The 19556-nt window shown below is 37.9% G+C and overlaps 1 protein-coding gene across 2 annotated transcripts in view; it reads left to right on the forward strand.

The window, feature by feature from the left end:
• Positions 1-3608: 3608 nt before the first annotated feature.
• The window catches only part of AGTR1 (angiotensin II receptor type 1), a 45724-nt gene continuing 29776 nt past the window's right edge, over positions 3609-19556 (forward strand). Inside the window, exons 1-2 of one of the 2 annotated variants that reach the window (XM_030330202.2) lie at positions 3609-3819; positions 13029-13113. The gene's annotated coding sequence lies outside the window, so the exon portion shown is untranslated. The remainder of the gene's footprint in view (positions 3820-13028; positions 13114-19556) is intronic. The other variant, XM_030330205.1, reaches the window with a different exon arrangement.

A 19556-nucleotide genomic window follows, 5' to 3' on the forward strand; every position in this document is an offset into this window, starting at 1 on the left:
GTGAACATCTCTTTCCATAAATTCATGCTACTTTATATTTTCAGAAACAGTCACACAAAGTTCAAAGGAGAAAGTGGTAACTTCTGGCAGATGTGAGTGGGAATATTAAAAACTGGCATGTGATCTGAGTCTTTGAGGATAGGCAAGTTTTCAACTGGCAAAGATTGGAAGGTAGTCTAGAAATGGATCATCATGGGCAAAATGATGGAAATAAAAAACCTGAAGAGATGTGAAAGGCATCTGAGAGAATCTAGGCATAGAGGTAAAAATTTTAAAAAGTGGAGAGAGAGAAATTGGAATGAAGTTCCTTCAGTAAGTTTAAAGTTGATGAGGCTTAATGATATATTAAATTTTAGAACAAGAGAAATACAGAAAATGTTCTTTTTTTCCATTTTGAGTAATGTAAGTGGCCATATGTGTGAGTTCCAATTTACAATCACCAGCAGATATATACTATGAATTCATTTGAAAGTACACATAGGATAAGAGTATATAATGTCATCGGTCTTACCCAATATTCTCTCTGAGACAATAAGCTGAAGCACATGCAATAGCAGACTAGGTTAATGTCTGCCATGGTATCCATCTCAAAAGCCTGGCTCTATTCTCTTAGAACAGACTACTCTACAGTCACAAGGATGGACCTCTATTTGGAAACAAACCTGAACATTGTGAATATTTACATATGTTTATAACACTTTCTCCTTATATAAATGCTAAGTACTGAATTGTCATAAGTGAGAGAACCAATTGCATATTCTAAACTACAGGAATACCCTAAAGTTCAGGTATAGGCATACTCATGTGGTTGCAGCCATCAGACCTTCAAGTTTAGTGGGAGCAAAACGTGTCCACATAGACATTCCTTGCTCTCCAAATAGTTCCTATGCTAAGCTCCCTGCCTTCTAGTTTACCTGATATACTGGTATAATTGTTATAAAAAATTTGGGTAATAAACACAAGCATAAAAAGCAAATATAATCTAAAATTTTCCATAAGTACTAACTTCAGAACAACCACTGCATGCATTTTACTGAAAGTACATTCATTTTTTTCTATGCATATGCATGCATGTATATATTTGCAGCTGGGCTTCAAATCCTTGTCTCTAGTCAACTCTAATGTCCATCTTTTTGAATAGTATTAATGTGTTATTATATCCAGAAAAGCCAATGCTTAAACCATACCGTTACTCAGCTGATTCATCACAGTAATAATGATGCCATTAATTTCTTGGGAACTTTTCCTTCTCATCTGCTTGTTTCCGATAATATAATATTCCTAAGAGCAAAGCCCACCCTTGGAAGAGGTTGCACCCAAAACAGCTGACTCTCTAAGAGACTTCTGGTCCTCAAAAATATCATCATTTCTAAAACTAAGCTGGAATTTAGTACAGATCTGACTATGGTTAATTATTTATAGCACTAAATTTAGATATAAAGATATAAAGCAGTCCTGAATCTCACACAATAATTACAGGAGCATTTCCAAATTTCACTCACAGACTGGCACTGGTCGTCACACTGTTGAAAAGACTATTCATTCCCCATTGAATTGTCTTGGTACCTTTGTCAAAAATTGACCATTAATATGCTAGAATTTCTGGACTCAATTCTTATTCTATTGATCTGTATATCAATCTTTATGACAGTAAAACACTGTTTTCATTATTACAGCTTCATAGTAAATTTGGAAATCAGGAAAATGAGACCTCCAAATTTGCTCTTCTTCAGGATTGTTTTGGCGATTCTGGGTCCCTTGCACTTCCATGCGAATTTTAGGATCATCTTGTTAATTTCTTCAAAAACAGCTTGTTGGGATTTTTATACAAATTCTGTTTTGTTTTTTTTTTTTTCAACGTTTTTTATTATTTATTTTGGGACAGAGAGAGACAGAGCATGAACGGGGGAGGGGCAGAGAGAGAGGGAGACCCAGAATCGGAAACAGGCTCCAGGCTCCGAGCCATCAGCCCAGAGCCTGACGCGGGGCTCGAACTCACGGACCGCGAGATCGTGACCTGGCTGAAGTCGGACGCTTAACCGACTGCGCCACCCAGGCGCCCCTACAAATTCTGTTTAATCTGTATATTATTTAGAGAGTATTACCATTTTAACAATATGAAATCTTCCAATTCATGAACATAGAATGTCATTCCATTTGTTTAGGTCTAATTTAATTTTTTTCAATGTCTTACGGTCTTTAGAATATAAGTTTTCTACCTTTTTTGTTAAATTATTCTTAAGTATTTTATTTTTTCTGATATGTGGTAAATGCAATTTTTCTTAATTTCACTTTTGGATTGTTCATTGTTGGTGCACAGAAACACAACTGATTTTGTATATTGATCTTATATCTGGAAGCCTTGCTGAACTTATTTATTAGCTCTACTAGCTTTTTTTTTTTTTCACTGATTCTTTAGGATTTTCTACATATAAGATCATGTCATTTGCACATAAAAATACTTTTACTTCCACTCTCACATAGATGGCTTTTATTTATTTTTCTTGCCCAATTGCCCTGGCTAGAACCTCTAGCACAATGTTGAATAGAAGTGAGGAGAACCAACATCCTTGTCTTGTTCTTGATCTTAGATACAAAAGCATTCAGTTTTCACCACTAAGTATCATGTTAGTTTTTCACAGGTGGACTTTACAGACTGAGAAAGTTCCTTTCCAGTCCTAGTTTGTTGAGTATTTTTATCATGAAAGGGTGATGAGTTTTGTCAAATGCTTCTTCTGATTTATTAAGATGATCCCGTGGTTTTTTTCCTTTATTCTATTGATATGATGCAGTCCCTCAATTGATTTTCAGTAAACTCATCTTGCAGTCCTGGGATAAATCTCACCTGATCATGGGTATTTTTATATGTTACTAGATTTGATTTGTTGATTTTATTGAGGATTTGTATCTACATTCATAAGAGATAATTTGTTTGAGTTTTCTTTTTTTCCTGATGTCTTATCTGGTTTTAGGATCAGGGCAATACTGGCCTCATAGCATGAGTTGGAAAATGATCCTCTTGTTTTTTGGAATAGCTTGTGAAGAAATTATACTAATTCTTCCTTAAATATTTGATCATATTTTGTTCTTCAAGTTTTTCTATTTTTACAGTTTTAAACATGCAACTCTGATAGCATGCCCAATGGGAGGATATAAATGTCCACCCTTTCACTCTGTAAACCTGAAATTAATCTATGGTATTTATGATCCACAACCCTATTGTCAAAGTTTGAGTTAGTCACAGGAAAAAGAAGTTCCCGAATTCGTCCTTAAAAAGTTTTCCAAGTTAAAGAGAGAGAGAGAGAGAGAGTAGGGAAACATTTATCCCGGGCATGAACTGTTTCTCCTGTACCCCCACTTCTCTTCCATTTAGCGACCCTCCCCAACGCAGGGCTCCGAGCCTCGTGCCCAGGGATCTGGTAGGTGACACTGGCGATGACTGTGGCATCCTCCCGCTTCCGTCAGCATCTGGAGAGGGAGGGGGTTGGGCCAAGAGGGTCTCCAGGGGCGGGGCGGAGGAGGAGAGAATGCAAAACAGTGCCTCATCCCTGGAACCTACCGAGCAGCAACGCCCCTCGCTATAAATTCAGAGCTGTCGCGTCGCGGACGATTCCAGCGCGCTTGTCAGCCCAGGGCCCCAGGCAGTGGTGGCAGGCACAGCGAGCATCTGTTTCGGGCTGGGACGGCGACTGATGGGGAGCAGCCCGAGCGAACCCCGGGAGTGAGGGCGCACCGCCGGGACGCGGAAGACTCGGGCGGAAGCCCCGCACCAGCGCTGCCAACTCGCTGTCCGACGTGAGCTCAGGGCCCCGGGCGCGGGTAAGTCGACCAGGACTGCCCAGGCAGATTCGGGGGCCGCTGGGCGGGGCTGGTCAGTTTCATGTCAAGGTGTCCTCACCGCGGGTGCTGTGCTGGTGGGCTCCCGGGGACGAAGGAGAGAGAGAGCTCAGTTCCGGTCGGCGCCCACCGGGAACTGGCTGCCTTTCCCCAAATCAGGTGAGGGGCGCCTGGGTTGCAGGGAACAATTTGAGATTGCTCGCTGCGTGCCCCCAAAAGGTCACTCTGATTTGACCAGACTCTTTCGAGTACAAGCCAGAAATCTGCAAAAATGGGATCCAACCAAATAAACTTTCTTTCCAAGGCTTTTAGCTAACTCTTGTCCTTTAACCGTGTCGGGGCAAGAAGCCGGTAGAACTCCACGGGGCGTCCATTTAAAAGTTACGCTACTCCGAAGGTGAAGTTAAGAGTGTCCCCACCCTCCCCCTCTGCTTCCCAGGAAACGCCCAGCATGGCTCTTCTTCCCCTCACCCCTCCCCACAAACCCTGTGTGTCCTTGGTACTGTGCGCCGCCCCCACCAGGGACAAACTGTCCCACCTTCAGGTGTCCCCAGGTGCCCTCTGATTCATCAGATTGGTGAGGGGGAGAAGCTGGGGTGTCTCGACACCCCAATCTCCATAGCCCCGGTCAGTCCACGTTTGTAACTGAGGCGCGATTTTAAGAGAAGCTTCTGGTTGGCCCCTTCCCTCCACACCACCTATCTAGCACCCCATTCTCCAATTCTCTTAACTGTGCAGCCCAGTCTCTCTACAGCGCCAGCCTGCTACTTCTCCCCAAGACCTCAGCAAGTCTTTCCCAAAGTGTCTCCTACCCCATCGTCTTTGGGCACCCAGTAGAAACCCCGTTATTGTATCCATCTAGGGCTTCTTTACCTAATCTTTGTTTTCTGGCGGTGTATCAGAATCCCACTACTGGAGCCCTCCAAGCGTCCTCTTCTCAGTAAAAGTTTGGGTGCTCATTTTCCCCTGGGATCAAATTTGGGAGTTGGCTATATTTATGTCTAGTGTCATTCAGAGAAGAGAAAGTAACAGTGAAGGATGCAAGAAATCTGGCACACACTGTTCTGTTTTATAACTTTGTGGAGCAACTTGTTTCTCCTATTAGGTACCTCATCCCCAACATGATTCTCTTGATAGACACCATCTGAGTGTCCTGGGTCCCCGGGTGTTTATTTCCTTTAGCATTAGCTATAACCCTTTTGTAAGTCTTCTCGAAGAAACTGCCTGCTCCCCTGCCTCCTGTAGTGTTTCCCTAGCTCTAAAGGCCCCACCTAGGTCATCTGTCTCAGGCTGTGGTGGATTCTGCCACCCTCCTGGCAGACAGTGCAGGGGCAGGGAAGCACAGGAAGCCGGCGAATGGAGAGACCCACTTAACTGGCTGCTTGCTTTCAGGAGAGTTATTTCACAACCCTGAACCTCAGGTCCCTGACCATAACGTTCCCTCCAGTGATAAAATTCCTTGATTCCTTTTGTTTCCTATTTATTTGCTTAAAAAATAGTAGTCTAAAATAATTACCCTTTTGCCCATGCTTAGGACCTTCAAAACTCTCTAAATAACTCTCCTGGTATATTACCTATTCTGGAAAACCATTAGGTTTCCAGCGCTGGCTCCGAAAGTCCATCCCTCCTGATAATGGCTGGCAGTTCCCATAACGTGGTGTAAAGCTCAGGGAGTGTACCCTAAGTTGCCAGGTCTCAGCATTTGCTAAAGTTTCACATTTATGAGTGTCGAGTCTGTCATCTACTCTGTCTCTCCCTTTTTTTCTTGACTTCATTGTTCTTTGTGGCCATCCCGAAGCCTCGATTCCTGGTTCGGCTCTTCTTTGATCTTAAACTGAATCACTTGCTCCATCATCCAACTCGAAAGAAACCTAGTGTTCTTCTACTGGTTCCACTGATGCGAAAGAATTACCTTCCTTGAGATTTATAAAATGTCTTTCAGTCACTACATCGCTTTGCCAATGCTCCCCATCTCAAGAGTTCTGAGCTTAAATCTTTACTGTCATTCTCTAACCCTGGTTGTGTTAAAAAAAAAAAAAAAAAAGCAAATTTATGGATTGTTCAGGTTCTTGCCGCGTGTGTGTGTGTGTGTGTGTGTGTGTGTGTGTGTGTGTGTGTTCTAGTTTGAGGTAAGAAGTGTGTGGGTGTGGGGGTGTGTGTGTGCATTTTTTGGTCTGTTGCTGCTGCTTATTACTGTTGTTGTTACTATCACTAATTATTTGCCCAATTCGAGAGGGAAAATAAATGAAAGAAAATTTAATCTGCTACTTAACAAAAGCCCAGGTAAAATACCTAGCTGAGAGGCATTTAAAACTAAGAGTTTAATTATATGGTGAATATCTCCATGTCCTTTTCAAACAGATAACGGACTTGCTATGTTTTGTTTTCAAATTTCTTACAGGGACCTAGACCAGTCCCATAACACTTGCATGTTTTGGCTGCCTGATGCAGGCTCCCGGCCTCTGGCCCCCCACTCTCATTAGTTTACCTAGTGCTTTGCCTTACTCAGTCATGACTGGGCTATGCCAGAGAGTCTCCCAAGTAAGCTGGCAAATTAAGAATTTTATTTAGCTGTTGGAAGTAAATCCAAGTGTTGTGAGGGTTAGAAAGCTGTCCTGAAGACACACGGTGGCAATAAACAAATATAGAGCCAGACCAGCAAACTATGACAAAGCAGTCAAGGCCAGGTTAGGAATGCTCTTCTCCCAGGTTATCTAGTAAACCGGGTAAATCGCCTATTAAATTCATTACCACTGGAAAGTGCTATTATTTTTCTTCAAAATATGTCTAAGGGTTCTCTTACAAAACTGCCTAAAGTCATTGGATTACATGGTTTGTGTATCTTGTCATGTAGGTACTTATTAAAATAGTATGCCATAGTTCCCATAAGTAAAAGTAAGTTTTGTTCCATTTCTAGCCTAAATTTAGCTATTATTTTATATTTTATTCATTATATGAATTTTAGCTACCAAAATTCAACTTTTTGATAGCTTAATATATAAAACCATCTTAAATCAAGTAGTCCGTTAGGGATTTAAGGTACTATTTAACTGAACTGGCAAATGACCACCATTATCCTCTTAAAGCTCTAAAACACATCCAAAATAAATGACAGCAAAAAAAGAAAAAAAAAAGCTATAAATTTGCCAAATGTTTTATTAGTCAGTGATAATTTTAATGATATTTGACAAGTGGAAATAGAAAACAAAAGTTTATATCTAGAACAGTGATAGAAACGGAAATAAGTGAATCTTGATATTAGTAGTTGTATTACCATTAAAAGTTTTGTTGATTTTTGATTCCTTCTCTTCATAGCATATGGTCACAAGGGAAGAAGATTCCATTGAGTATTAAAAACAAAATCATCTTTCAAATATTTTACTAACATAGAATTCACTACATGCTGTAAATATTGTATGACTGCTATATTTTACGTTATTCTTATAACTCAGTTTAAAAGAGATTTCATTTGTCTGGTTCCTAAATAGGTGCATCATTCAAATGTCTTAAGTGGAAATAAATGTCTAGAATTTGCAAATGATTATTAGAGTTTCCTTCATAGATCTAAGAATATTTTAAATTGTGTTGCTAGTATCACATTTAATTATTTTTCTAACATTTAGTAGTTTAGAAAATGGATGAAGAAATGGGTATGCTTTGTTTTTCCTAATCACATTGAGCCTTCATATTCAAAGTCCTAGGACTAAATGTCCTTAAAATTTAAAATTATAGATTAATAATCCTTCAGTTGGGTGAAATTTTATGTGAATTCTTGTTCCTTTTATACACATATAAGCTGTTTTTTTCTTCACCAAATTATGTTAAAACTTATTTAGATCAGTGGATTTAATACTTTGGTTAACTTCAGAGTAAGAATGTTGGAGTCAAATACATGTTTGTGTACTATTAAAGAGAGTTTATGATTGCTAATTTGCTCTCTAAGATGTCTTTAGCTATTTACCAATTAATATTAATCAAAGCTCCTCTTATCCAACTTGGGAAATAAAGAATTATATGTAGAAGATACTTACAGAGGGAATACTATGGATCTGAGTGATGTTAGATCCTTACGAACACATGAAAGTATAAAAATGGTCTTTGCCCTAGAGAGATGTTGGTCAAACTGAGTATATATTTGGCTATGAGTCTCTCCGAACATCTTAGTGCCACTGGGGTGGAAAGCCATTTAAAAATAAGCCCCCTTCTGTCCTACCTTTCAGAGCAGGTAGAACGTATACTGGGGTCACACTGTTTGATTTCAGCCACTTCCATAATATCTACAACTTTCCCTTCCTTATGGGAGTATACCTCCTTTGATACTATGAACCACATCTAATTCATCTTTGTATTCTATTACTGAATGCTCCACACATCACTTTCTTGCCTGTTTGTTGTTTGTTTGTTTTCAGCTAAAGCTATGGAAAATATATTTTTCAGATCCCTATAGTTTAGAAGAGATACATTAGAGAGAAACCATTTGTCTAACCTCATTTGAGTAGAGTATCCTATTATACACAATAAAATGGCTTGAAATTGATGCTTTATTCTTAGTAACTGGGGAATTATTAATACTGTTTTTTTAGTCTAAAACAGTAATGGCAAGGGGGAAAGTAGAGAATAGAGTAAGAAATGGAGAACAAAATAGAAGTTGAAATAGCAAATCAGTGGTTCTTCAGGCATTAGGGAAAAGGCAAGGCAAGCATATTACAATCACTTGGGATTTTAAATCTATACATATTGTCTACACTTCCCTTATTCCCATTTTCCCTACTGAGAACCACTGTATTATAAATTAGGAGCAACCATCCACAATTGTCTCAGGTGTTAAGGCAAAGACCAGCCTCGTGGGCAACATGTGGGAGCTTGTCAGAAATGCAGACTTTCTGACTCCACCCAGACCCACTGAAATCTGCATTTTTAACAAAAACCCCAGGTGATTCAAATGCAAAATGAAGTTAGAGAAGTCCAAGTGTGCATACAGCACCCAGGACTTGTTAGGAATAATTGCCTAAAGATTATATTGGCTTTTTAATAAATTAACATTTTTACATAAAGCTAACATTTATTGAGCACATATAATAATATGCCAGACACAATGTTCAGCCTTTAATATTGTTTTTATATAATCCTCACAACATCCCTATGAAATAATCACTGCTTTATCCTCATTTTATAGGCTGGGATACTGAGTAATAACAAGATAAGAAACTCACCCAAATGTGGTAACTGGTAGAGTCAAGATTGAAACACAGGAATTTTGATTCCTGTCCTCTTACCTGCCACGCCGCACTGTCTGCTCTACACTACACTGCCTGCTTTTTAAGGCCAGCTAATTATTTGAGAATTTATTTCACATTATCATTTGAAATCAAGTTCTGTTTCCCTCATAGAAAAAATAAGATCTATTCTATTTTAGTTGCAACATTTGCCTGTCATATTCACCTTTAAGTGAAATAATGGAGAATTCTAAAAATTCTTTCTTTAGTTGGGAAATAAATACTAAAATTATGAAAGCTCAATATTTAAAACTTAAGATTCAATATCTCTGTTTTTCTCATAACTTACCTATAATTCACTCATTTTATCTTTGGGTATTCTGATGCTATAAAAATGTTTTCTCTTGAACAAGTCATTCCCTACGTATACAAACTATTCAGCCTTCCAACTCAAATTATATATCACTCTTTCAGCTTTTAATATAAACACTTATCTACAAGCATGGTTCACAAAACTAGTTGAATATAGTTACTTACTAGTCAGTTTGCAAGCAAATGGTGACTTATGTTAAGCCAGTGACTCCCCAGATGATTCAGTCTCTGAACGATTTCTCCCAGTGCATGTAGATTTTCTGAGAGCTGTCAGTTGGATTTGGCCAAAAGCCTGTTGTTCTGACAGGGGCTCATTGATGTTGGTCAAAAGACTGAAGTGAGTCTGGGTTCCCTGTGATCACGTTTGAGAGGAGAGGTGTGTCAACAGGACTGAGCAGCTATAATTTTCTCAGTGATAAAGGGACATCCTTGGGAGATGGAACTTCACCAGCTGCTTAGATCGAGAACTTTAAGCAGCCCTAACAGTACAGTGTCTAATTTGTAACTTAAGGCTTAGGACACAACCAACCCAGGGCTGCCATAATGCCAAGCACCTGGGGCTTAGAGGGGCGGTAGTGCCCAGGAGACATCCTGCATGTAGCAGCAGAGTTTCTTAAAGCTAATAAGTGATAAATGATACAGCAGTGACTCTCTTATGACCTTTTACAGTCCTGCTGGTCTCAATGAGCCCAAATATTTGTGACTGGGGCTGCATAGAATCTGCACCAGGTTTTTTCCTAAACAAATTGAATGAATGAATGAATGAATGACCTCACAGCATTTCTTCTAGTAAACTTTATACATTTATACTTTTATTATTCCCTTGACTTTTTGACCCAAACTCTTCTCGATATCCAATTCAAATGTATTTTACATGCTTCTAAATCTGTGTAGTATGCTGCTAGAACAAGAATGTTCCATTAACCCAGCTTTAGTAATCTTTCCATTCAAATGATGTCACTTCACATAAAACATGTTGTACCATGATGGATCCCAGCCCTTAACCTTCACACAGTTAATTGCTGCCACTTTATCAGGAATGGAAAAGAATCTGATGTGATTCCTACGTAATGATTTCTTGAATGTGTTGTGGCATTTGGTCTACTGAGTTAACAGAATACATTGTTGAGAGGAACACAAATCTATTCTTTTACATTTCTGTTAGGTTAAGCCATATGATGTGACATTATATAGCCATTTTTACATATTTAATAATATTTAGTGGCAAGGAAAGATAATCATTATAGAGCAATATATAAACATAAATCATGAGTGTGGTCCAGTGTGTGCGTGTGAGTGTTTAGATTACTGTCAAGTTGCCATTAAGGCCTTACTTGGGCCATTGGTATTCTAATGGAAACAGTTCTATTAGCACTGATTTGTGATTAAAATAACCGATATATTTTTTTAAATGTCTGCATCACTGTGAACCAGATAAGACTAGGAAAAATATATAACAAATCTTAGAAGCTTTTGAGGGTTATTAAGATCAAGGCTAAGATCAAAAGTGACTTTTTTCTTTGCTTTTTTTTTTTTTTGTATGTGCTTTCAAAAGTTCCTATAATGAACCTCTATTACTTTTATACTTCTTACTTTCTGTTTGTCTCGGAATTACTATTACTTTCAATCTAACCCACTCTAGATTTCAGATCTTTAGACAACTGCCATTAACTGTGTAGAGAATGATAATTGGTAAATCTGATACTTTCTCTAATTTTTTTTTTCCTGAGGGACACTAGTGTCCTACAAGAGTTTAGAAAATTAATATCATGGTAGTATTTTTAAGAGAGAAATAATCTTATGGGAAATTTCTTTTGCTATAACAACAAAACCACTGAAATATAGGGATAAAAAGAGATTCTCTAAGGCCAAAATCCTTCCATATAACAACATTATAGTAAAGTTGGTATACATTGTGGTTTAAAAGGTAACCTACACCACACCTATAGTCTTCTTGAATAACTTTTCAGCTTTAATAATATTCTTACTGAAAAGTGTCCCCCAAATCCATAATGACAAATATTGCTTAATTTGGCTACATAAGAAAATTAAAATATCATATGGTAAAAAAGACCCATAAACAAAGTCAAAAGAGAAACAGGAACTTGAGAAAGCTACTTGCCACACATTACATGTAAAATGCCAGTTTCCTGAATAGCACGTGAGCTCTTTAACATGAGAAGCAATGAACAACCCAACTAAAAAATAAGCAAAACCCCAGGTGTGTGGGTGGCTCAGTCAGTTAAGCCTTGATTTCCACTCAGGAACGCTGACTGCACACACAGCCTGCTTGGATTTCTCTCTCTCTCTTTCTCTTTGCTCCTCCCCCCTCTCCCATCTCTCAAAATAAATAAACTTTAAAAAAAATAAATAAGCAAAGGCCATTAATGGGCAAACTAGTAGAAGAATAACTACATACAATAAGGAAACAATAACATCAGAAAAAGCTCAACCTCATTTATAACTAAAGAAATGCAAATCAGGACAAATATGTACTTTTCATTTATAAGACTGACAAAAAAAAATTTAAGATTTGATAAAAGCCAGATTTGGGGTATCAAAAATTGGTATGGCCTTTGTAGAGGACATTTTTAAGTATCTTTCAAAAACTTGGAGTATGCAGTTTGCTTTAACAATCACATTTGAAACTTTTCTACTGATATACCACCTAAAAAATGCACACATATAAATAGAATCATTGACGCATGTTTTTAAGCAGCCAAAATGAGAAACTAAAAAAAGAAAACCTTAAGATCCATTAACAGGGGGCTGGTTAAATAAATTATCATGAATCAGTGCAATGAATACTGTATAGTCATCAAAATAAACGAGGTAGATTTATGCATATATTATAGATCTAGCCATGTTAAGTTAAAAAAAAAACACACAACAGAATAGTAGGAGGTGTAAAATGAAAAACCGTGGATATACACATCTGTATGCATGTGTATACATTTTTAAAAGTCTTAAAAGGATACACGTGAAACTATTAGTAGTAAGTATCTCTAGGAAGTGGATGTAGAGAGACCATTACAGAGAGCTAGGAGACACGTACTTTTATTTTATACTCCTTTGTAACTTGACATTTAAACCACATGTATGTATTACTACAATGAAAAAATAAAAACAGAAATACAGAAGAAAGATCTCTTTTTAAGAAGATTTTTTAAATTATGGTAAAATAACACTCATACAGGTTTATATTAAAAAGGATCATTTATCAAAGTTTACCTGTAGATTCACAACTAAAAATCTAATCTATTATGATACTTCTTATACTAGGAGCTATGTCTACAGAAGTGTCTTAGAATAAGATTGCACTATTTTACCCAAAAGACATGTTTTCTCCTTCTCCGGTGAGTATCTACAAGGGTATGAGGGAAGACGTCGACTACAACCAGGAAGAGGACGTAACCCCACGACAGACTGACACTTAGTACGGCCTAACTCTACATAAGGAAAAATATATTCTTGATGTGGACCAGATGGTTTCATTCCCTTCAAAAACATTTTTAAGATGTAGTGTTAATACTTACTCTGTCAATTAAAAAATGAAAATCTGGCCATATTCAGTGAATCACACTAATCTTTTTGTCTTTCCAGATTTAATACATGATAAATTGGTCTAAAATGGCCGAGTTTTCATCTGAATAAGACACTGAAGCCATCCTAGAAGTTCTGCATCCAGGTAAATGTCTTACACTTATAGCACGGTATTGGGCGGTTGTTTTCTCTAATGTGTCAATAGTGGAGGCAGCACAACAAGTCACATATATCATTGTCTAGTGACAGAAACAGAGGATACAGAAAAAAATGAAATTCCTCTCTTATCTCATTCCTTATATGCAGCCTAAGAGCATATATTTATATGATTTTAAAGGTAAACCATGTTAGAATATTACCAAGATATTCATGTATTAATATAAACCATATGAGAGATCTGCAACCCCTCGGCAAGGATCTCCTTGTGGCCACGGATGGATTGCTCTGAACGGTACTCTTCATACTATGTAGGGCTTTAAGAGAAACGGGAGATTGTGTTCTCTCCTCAGCCACCCAATGGGGCTCTGTGAAGCACTCACTTCCAAAAGCCATGTCCAAAGACCATATGTCCAAAGAACATAAACCTTAAAACTTGACCTGCTCACCTTCAGAAAATCCAGATGTCTCTCAGTCTTATTTTCATGAAAGTTCCCCTTACTCCAGTAAGATATAGGGAAAAGGGCAATGTGGAGTTGGAGACAAGGTACCCTTTAATCCCCACATAGCCTAGCCCTCTGGTAGGTATGAATCATGCCGCTGGGCATTACAGTCAGAACCTGAGAGGGCAGCATAAGTAATCAGGGACTACTCTCTCCATCCATTTCCTGTCACATGGCCCTGCCTGATATTTTTCATAAAAAGACTCCTGGACTTTCCAGATCAAAAGACTTTTTTCTCCTGACAAAAACTCAGCTCAAGGAACAAACCCTCAACTTCCTAAATTAACAGGGAGGACATCCCCTAGTCCCTCCAGGGAGAATGAAAAGAGTAGCTTATCTCCTTCTGAATATCTTGGGATTATATTTTATCAAAGCAGAAGATAGATAGGATAAGTGGTGGGTGGGTAGACAAAAGTTGGTTTTATTCTTCTTTGTTTCATTGGCAAGGAGGAAACAGTTGCCAGAAGGCACTCCATGGTAGAGTTAGGAAACTATTGAGGACTGCTTTAATCTTGGCGACAACCAAAATGAACAAATCAGGAGACTATAGATGCTGGAGAGGATGTGGAGAAACGGGAACCCTCTTGCACTGTTGGTGGGAATGCAAATTGGTGCAGCCACTCTGGAAAACAGTGTGGAGGTTCCTCGGAAAATTAAAAATAGACCTACCCTATGACCCAGCAATAGCACTGCTAGGAATTGACCCAAGGGATACAGAAGTACTGATGCATAGGGGCACTTGTACCCCAATGTTTATAGCAGCACTCTCAACAATAGCCAAATTATGGAAAGAGCCTAAATGTCCATCAACTGATGAATGGATAAAGAAATTGTGATTTATATACACAATGGAGTACTACAGGGCAATGAGAAAGAACGAAATACGGCCCTTTGTAGCAACGTGGATGGAACTGGAGAGTGTGATGCTAAGTGAAATAAGCCATACAGAGAAAGACATATACCATATGTTTTCACTCTTATGTGGATCCTGAGAAACTTAACAGAAACCCATGGGGGAGGGGAAGGAAAAAAAAAAAAAAAAGAGGTTAGAGTGGGAGAGAGCCAAAGCATAAGAGACTGTTAAAAACTGAGAACAAACTGAGGGTTGATGGGGGGTGGGAGGGAGGGGAGGGTGGGTGATGGGCATTGAGGAGGGTACCTTCTGGGATGAGCACTGGGTGTTGTATGGAAACCATTTTGACAATAAATTTCATATATTGAAAAAAAAATCTTGGCGACAAAAATGGGTACATTCTACAGAGTTCTGACACTGGAAATCTTTAGGTTTTGGGGATTTTTCATTTTGTTTTGTTTTGTTCTGTTTTTGTTTTTGAGGTATAGATTAAGCTTAGAAAGCTGGGCTGTACATGTTTTCAGTAAAAATCCAGCTCTGGGAAAAGTACACTGAAATGTATGTCCTAATTAGAAAGGCACTAAGATAGGAAGCTTTATTTTATATCCTAAGAGTACTGAACAGAAGAAACTCTTTGTCCATAGTATGCCATCAACCTTGTAACAGAAGAAGCAAGACAGTAATCCAGGGGAGTTCCTGATAGAAATTTCTATATAACAGCCTCCCTTCTCCTGTGTTTTGGAAGCCCCCGCTTTCTAACATTCACACATTTATAGCAAAATAAATATGATTTTTTTGCTTACAAATAACAAAACAGTGGGGGGAAAACCCTCCATAAAATTAACTTTTTCAAACTTTTAGTTTCAGATGAATAAGCAAAACATACTTAATTCTAAGTTATTTTTTGTTTGCTACAGAACTGATGCTATACCAATTTGGCCACTAACTGCCAAAACTTTGCTTTGGGTTCCCTATAAAACAATCTCCAAGGCCCCATGCCATCCATGGGCACTATAGTGAAATACAAAAGGTGTGTTCAGAAGGACCTTCTGAACATTGCAATGTCTCTTTTACCAACTTACAACCAGAGAACTCTGATCTCTTATTGATTTAAACCAGTAATGTGTAAACAGCATTTCAGGGCTTGTTTTATAGGACCAAAAGAATTTAAGTTGCAATCTACTTAGGACAAATGGGGAAAACCCGGACATTTAAAAGAATCAATAAAGACCATATTCCGTGGCTTAAAATCTGTAGGCCTGCACTATCCAGTGTGGTATTCCTGTGTCATGTGTGGCTACTCAAGTGTAAGTGTAAATTAACTATAATGCAATGAAACTAAAAATTCAGTTCCTCAGTTGTCCTAGGCATATTTCAAGAATTCCAGTAGATACATAGCCAGTGGCTACTCTAGTGGACAGTGCAGATTTACAACATTTCTATCATCATAGAAAGTTCTATTGGATAGTATTCTATTGATAGTACTAACAACAGAGTGGACTCTTCCACTGCTACTTGGTAAGCAATTGTTATGCTCTTTTAAACTTATTTGGAAATTTTAAAGTATTTTTTAAATTCTAATTTTCTCAGTTGCAGGGTATCTGGTATATAGTTCTCGCAGTAACTTTCTCTTTTTCTTATTTATTTGCGAATTAAGATACATGGGATTAAGTATCTTATGTACTCTTCTAAAGTTAGAAGTTCTTGGTTTTCTTAAAAATCGTGAGAAGAGGTACATGTAATTATACTGAACTAATAATATACAGCTGTTGGGTTCTTTACCCGCATCATTGACAACTCCAAGTAAAACAAAACTAGAAAAGATGTAGGGTCATCTTAATGACCCATATTTTTTTTATTCTGTATATTCTGTGGGGTTTGTTTTTCCTGCAGCAATAGATATGTCTCAATTGTACTGACCTAACTACAGCTGACTTCACATATTTTAAGAAATTGGAGAGACAAGAAAAATAAGTATTAGACCACTTATTTCTTTTCTTCTCTTTTTATAGAAATGTACAAGATATTAGAAGTCCCTATTTGTATTTCCAAATTATATGTACCACAGAGAAGAGTAGTTTGTTTTCAGTTTTTAATTAATGTAACCATCCCATTATAGTATATTCTTAAAGTTCTTAGTCACCATTTTTCCACTAATATGATCCCATTATTAAAATGTCAGTCTCAATTACTTTCTAGAAACTTATACCTAGTAGTTCAATTACATTTGGTTCCTGGACTAATGATTGTGTGTTACACAAGGCAAAAAATTAAAAACAACTTTGTCTTTGAGTCATCGAAGCATCAAGGATTTGAAACAGCTATATAACTGTGAGAAAAGCATTTAAATATCCACACTATATTCCCTTTACACATTTAATATTATTTTTCAATAAAAGCATATATAATAGAAATTTGCACCCAGTTTGGAATTATCAAGTATGAATCCTAGAGTCTTAGCAATGAAAAAAGGCAAAGTAAAGGGTAGCCATTTGAGGGGTGGTTCTTTCAATAAACAAAAAAAGGTTTCTTTATAGAGTAACAGGTTTACTCCAAATAACCTATTATTCACAATATATGTACAGAAACACTGTTCCTAGGCTTGAAAAAAAATAGAACTAGATATGCTTAGCACCTAACTGACTAGGTAGGAGACTCACATTTGGATTACTGTTGCTATTTTTAATAATTAAAAGAGCTCAGGGGTGCCTGGGTGGCTCAGTCGGTTAAGCGTCCAACTTCAGCTCAGGTCATGATCTCACAGCCCGTGAGTTCGAGCCCCACATTGGGCTTTGTCTGACAGCCCAGAGCCTGGAGCCTGCTTCAGATTCTGTGTCTCCCTCTCTCTCTGCCCCTCCCCCACTCACGCTCTGTCTCTCTCTCCTTGAAAAATAAATAAACATTAAAAAAGTTTTTTTTGTAGATAATAATAATTAAAAGAACTCAGGGAATTAGCATGTAAATGTAGAGGCTGTTTTGCTGGCAGGGAGAACTTTGGATTAGTACCAAAAAATTGTCATCCTTCCCCTTCAACTAGTCATTCCTTTTAAGACTTTTAAGATTTAGAGGCACCTGGATGGTTCAGTCAGGGTCCAACTCTTGATTTCGGCTCAGGTCATGATCTCATGGGTTTGTGAGATTTGGCCCCATGTCAGGCTCTGTGCTGTGAGCATGGAGCCTGTTTGGGATTCTCTCTCTCCCTCCCTCTGTGCTCCTCCCTCCCTCACTCGTTCTCTCTCTCTCTCTCTCTCAAAATAAATAAACATTTTTTTTAAAAAAAGGCTTTTAACAAGATTTACACATATAGGAATTTTTTTTTTTTAAATTTCAGAAGGTGTGGGATATCTTAGAAATGTAATAATACAGCACAGACCTGGTAGAATGCAACCAGTTATCTGGGACTATGTCTTTGGCACCTTTCCAGAATTCAAACATATGCTGGGGGCCCTGGGACAACAGGAACAATGTCATATTTCAAGACCAAAATCCAATCAGGAGCAGCCTTCCTCCTCCTCTCATCCAGGCAAGGCCAAAATACTTCTATACACAGTATGGGTCACTACAGAAAGCAAACAGAGCTGCTGTAGATAAAACCAGGCAGTGGGTAGAGGCTGTCTCTTGACATAGACCCTGAACCTTGGCTCCTCAGCAATGTTCCCAAGTCAAAGAGGAAGAACAAGATAGGCATTTCACTGCTTCTGGTCCCTCTAGTATGGTCAGTGTCCAGAGCAGGAGGATAAAACAATTGTCTCAGCGATGTAAAGCCAGAAGTCCAACCCGTTTTGGCAATGTGAAAGCAATGCAAATTCAAGTGGGTAATGACAACAGCTTCTTATGTGATACATATAACACTAATGGACCAGACGTACTTTATTCATCTCTAAACCAATGAATGCTAGTCTTCATTTTACATTGAACATGTTTATCTGTATACAGCTGAACAATTAAGGAGCTTTGGAAACGGCCCTATTTGTGAGAAGTACTGCCCACAGCACATCAGCTTGATTTGGGATAACTGAAGTAGTAGTAAGCAACCCCTGGATTTCTGCTAGAATGTAAACTTAATTAGATGGGTGAGTTAGACAGAACATGCCATCTGAATTAAAGAGTAAGAAATAGAATATGTACCAAATAAGTGAAGGAAGATTCATAATTATGAATAAAACAATAAATGTCAATAACTTAAAAATTTTTATTTTAGGGGCGCCTGGGTGGCTCAGTCAGTTAAGCGTCCTACTTTGGTTCAGGTCATGATCTCGCTCTTCCCGAGTTTGAACCCCACATTGGGATCTGTACTGACAGCTCAGAGCCTGGAGCCTGCTTCAGATTCTGGGTCTCCCTCTCTCTGCTCCTCCCCCACTCACACACTCTCTGTCTCTCACGCTCTCAAAAATAAATAAATATTTTTAAAAAATTTATTTTAGCTTAAGATATATGACAAGTTTAACAGACCTAATTTAACATCTTAAAAGGAAGAGATCTATGTAACCTATTTGATGATTTTTATCTTCTTAGGAATATGTCTGACATCTTTAATTTTCACATTTTATCAATTTTTTTTTCTGTTTTTATTTTCTATGGTGTCACTATCCGTCAACCCATATTGGTTAAGTTTATATAAATATACATATACATATATATATATTTTTTTAGATATAGATAGATAGATATAAAGATCCCAAGAGAAACTAATTCTGCAGTCCTCCTCAGCAATTCATTCTGCCAATTAAGAACCCTTAAGCTAAATAGAATAATTCATTTCACAGGAAACTTTTATTCAATATGTATAATTAGTTTTAGTTAACTTTATTAATGAAATGTCGCAAATCAATTAGGTTTGCAATAATCAGATGCTGAGGACCCAAGAGGGGCCATATCTCTCACAAGAGGGGAAGGTGATACACAATTTAGTTGGGAAGCAAATGTAATTAGATTTGATCAGTTGAGTATTTCTGTCCTGATGTGGAGTCAGGCACATACCCAAACCTGAATATATAGTTAAAACGCAGTTCAAAAACAGTGTGACTTAGAAAATGTCTTCATGGTCCTGTCAGCCACATACTGACAGCTGAAGTG

This window comes from Lynx canadensis, chromosome C2 (genome assembly GCF_007474595.2).
Source record: "Lynx canadensis isolate LIC74 chromosome C2, mLynCan4.pri.v2, whole genome shotgun sequence".
Classification (NCBI taxonomy): Eukaryota; Metazoa; Chordata; class Mammalia; order Carnivora; family Felidae; genus Lynx; species Lynx canadensis.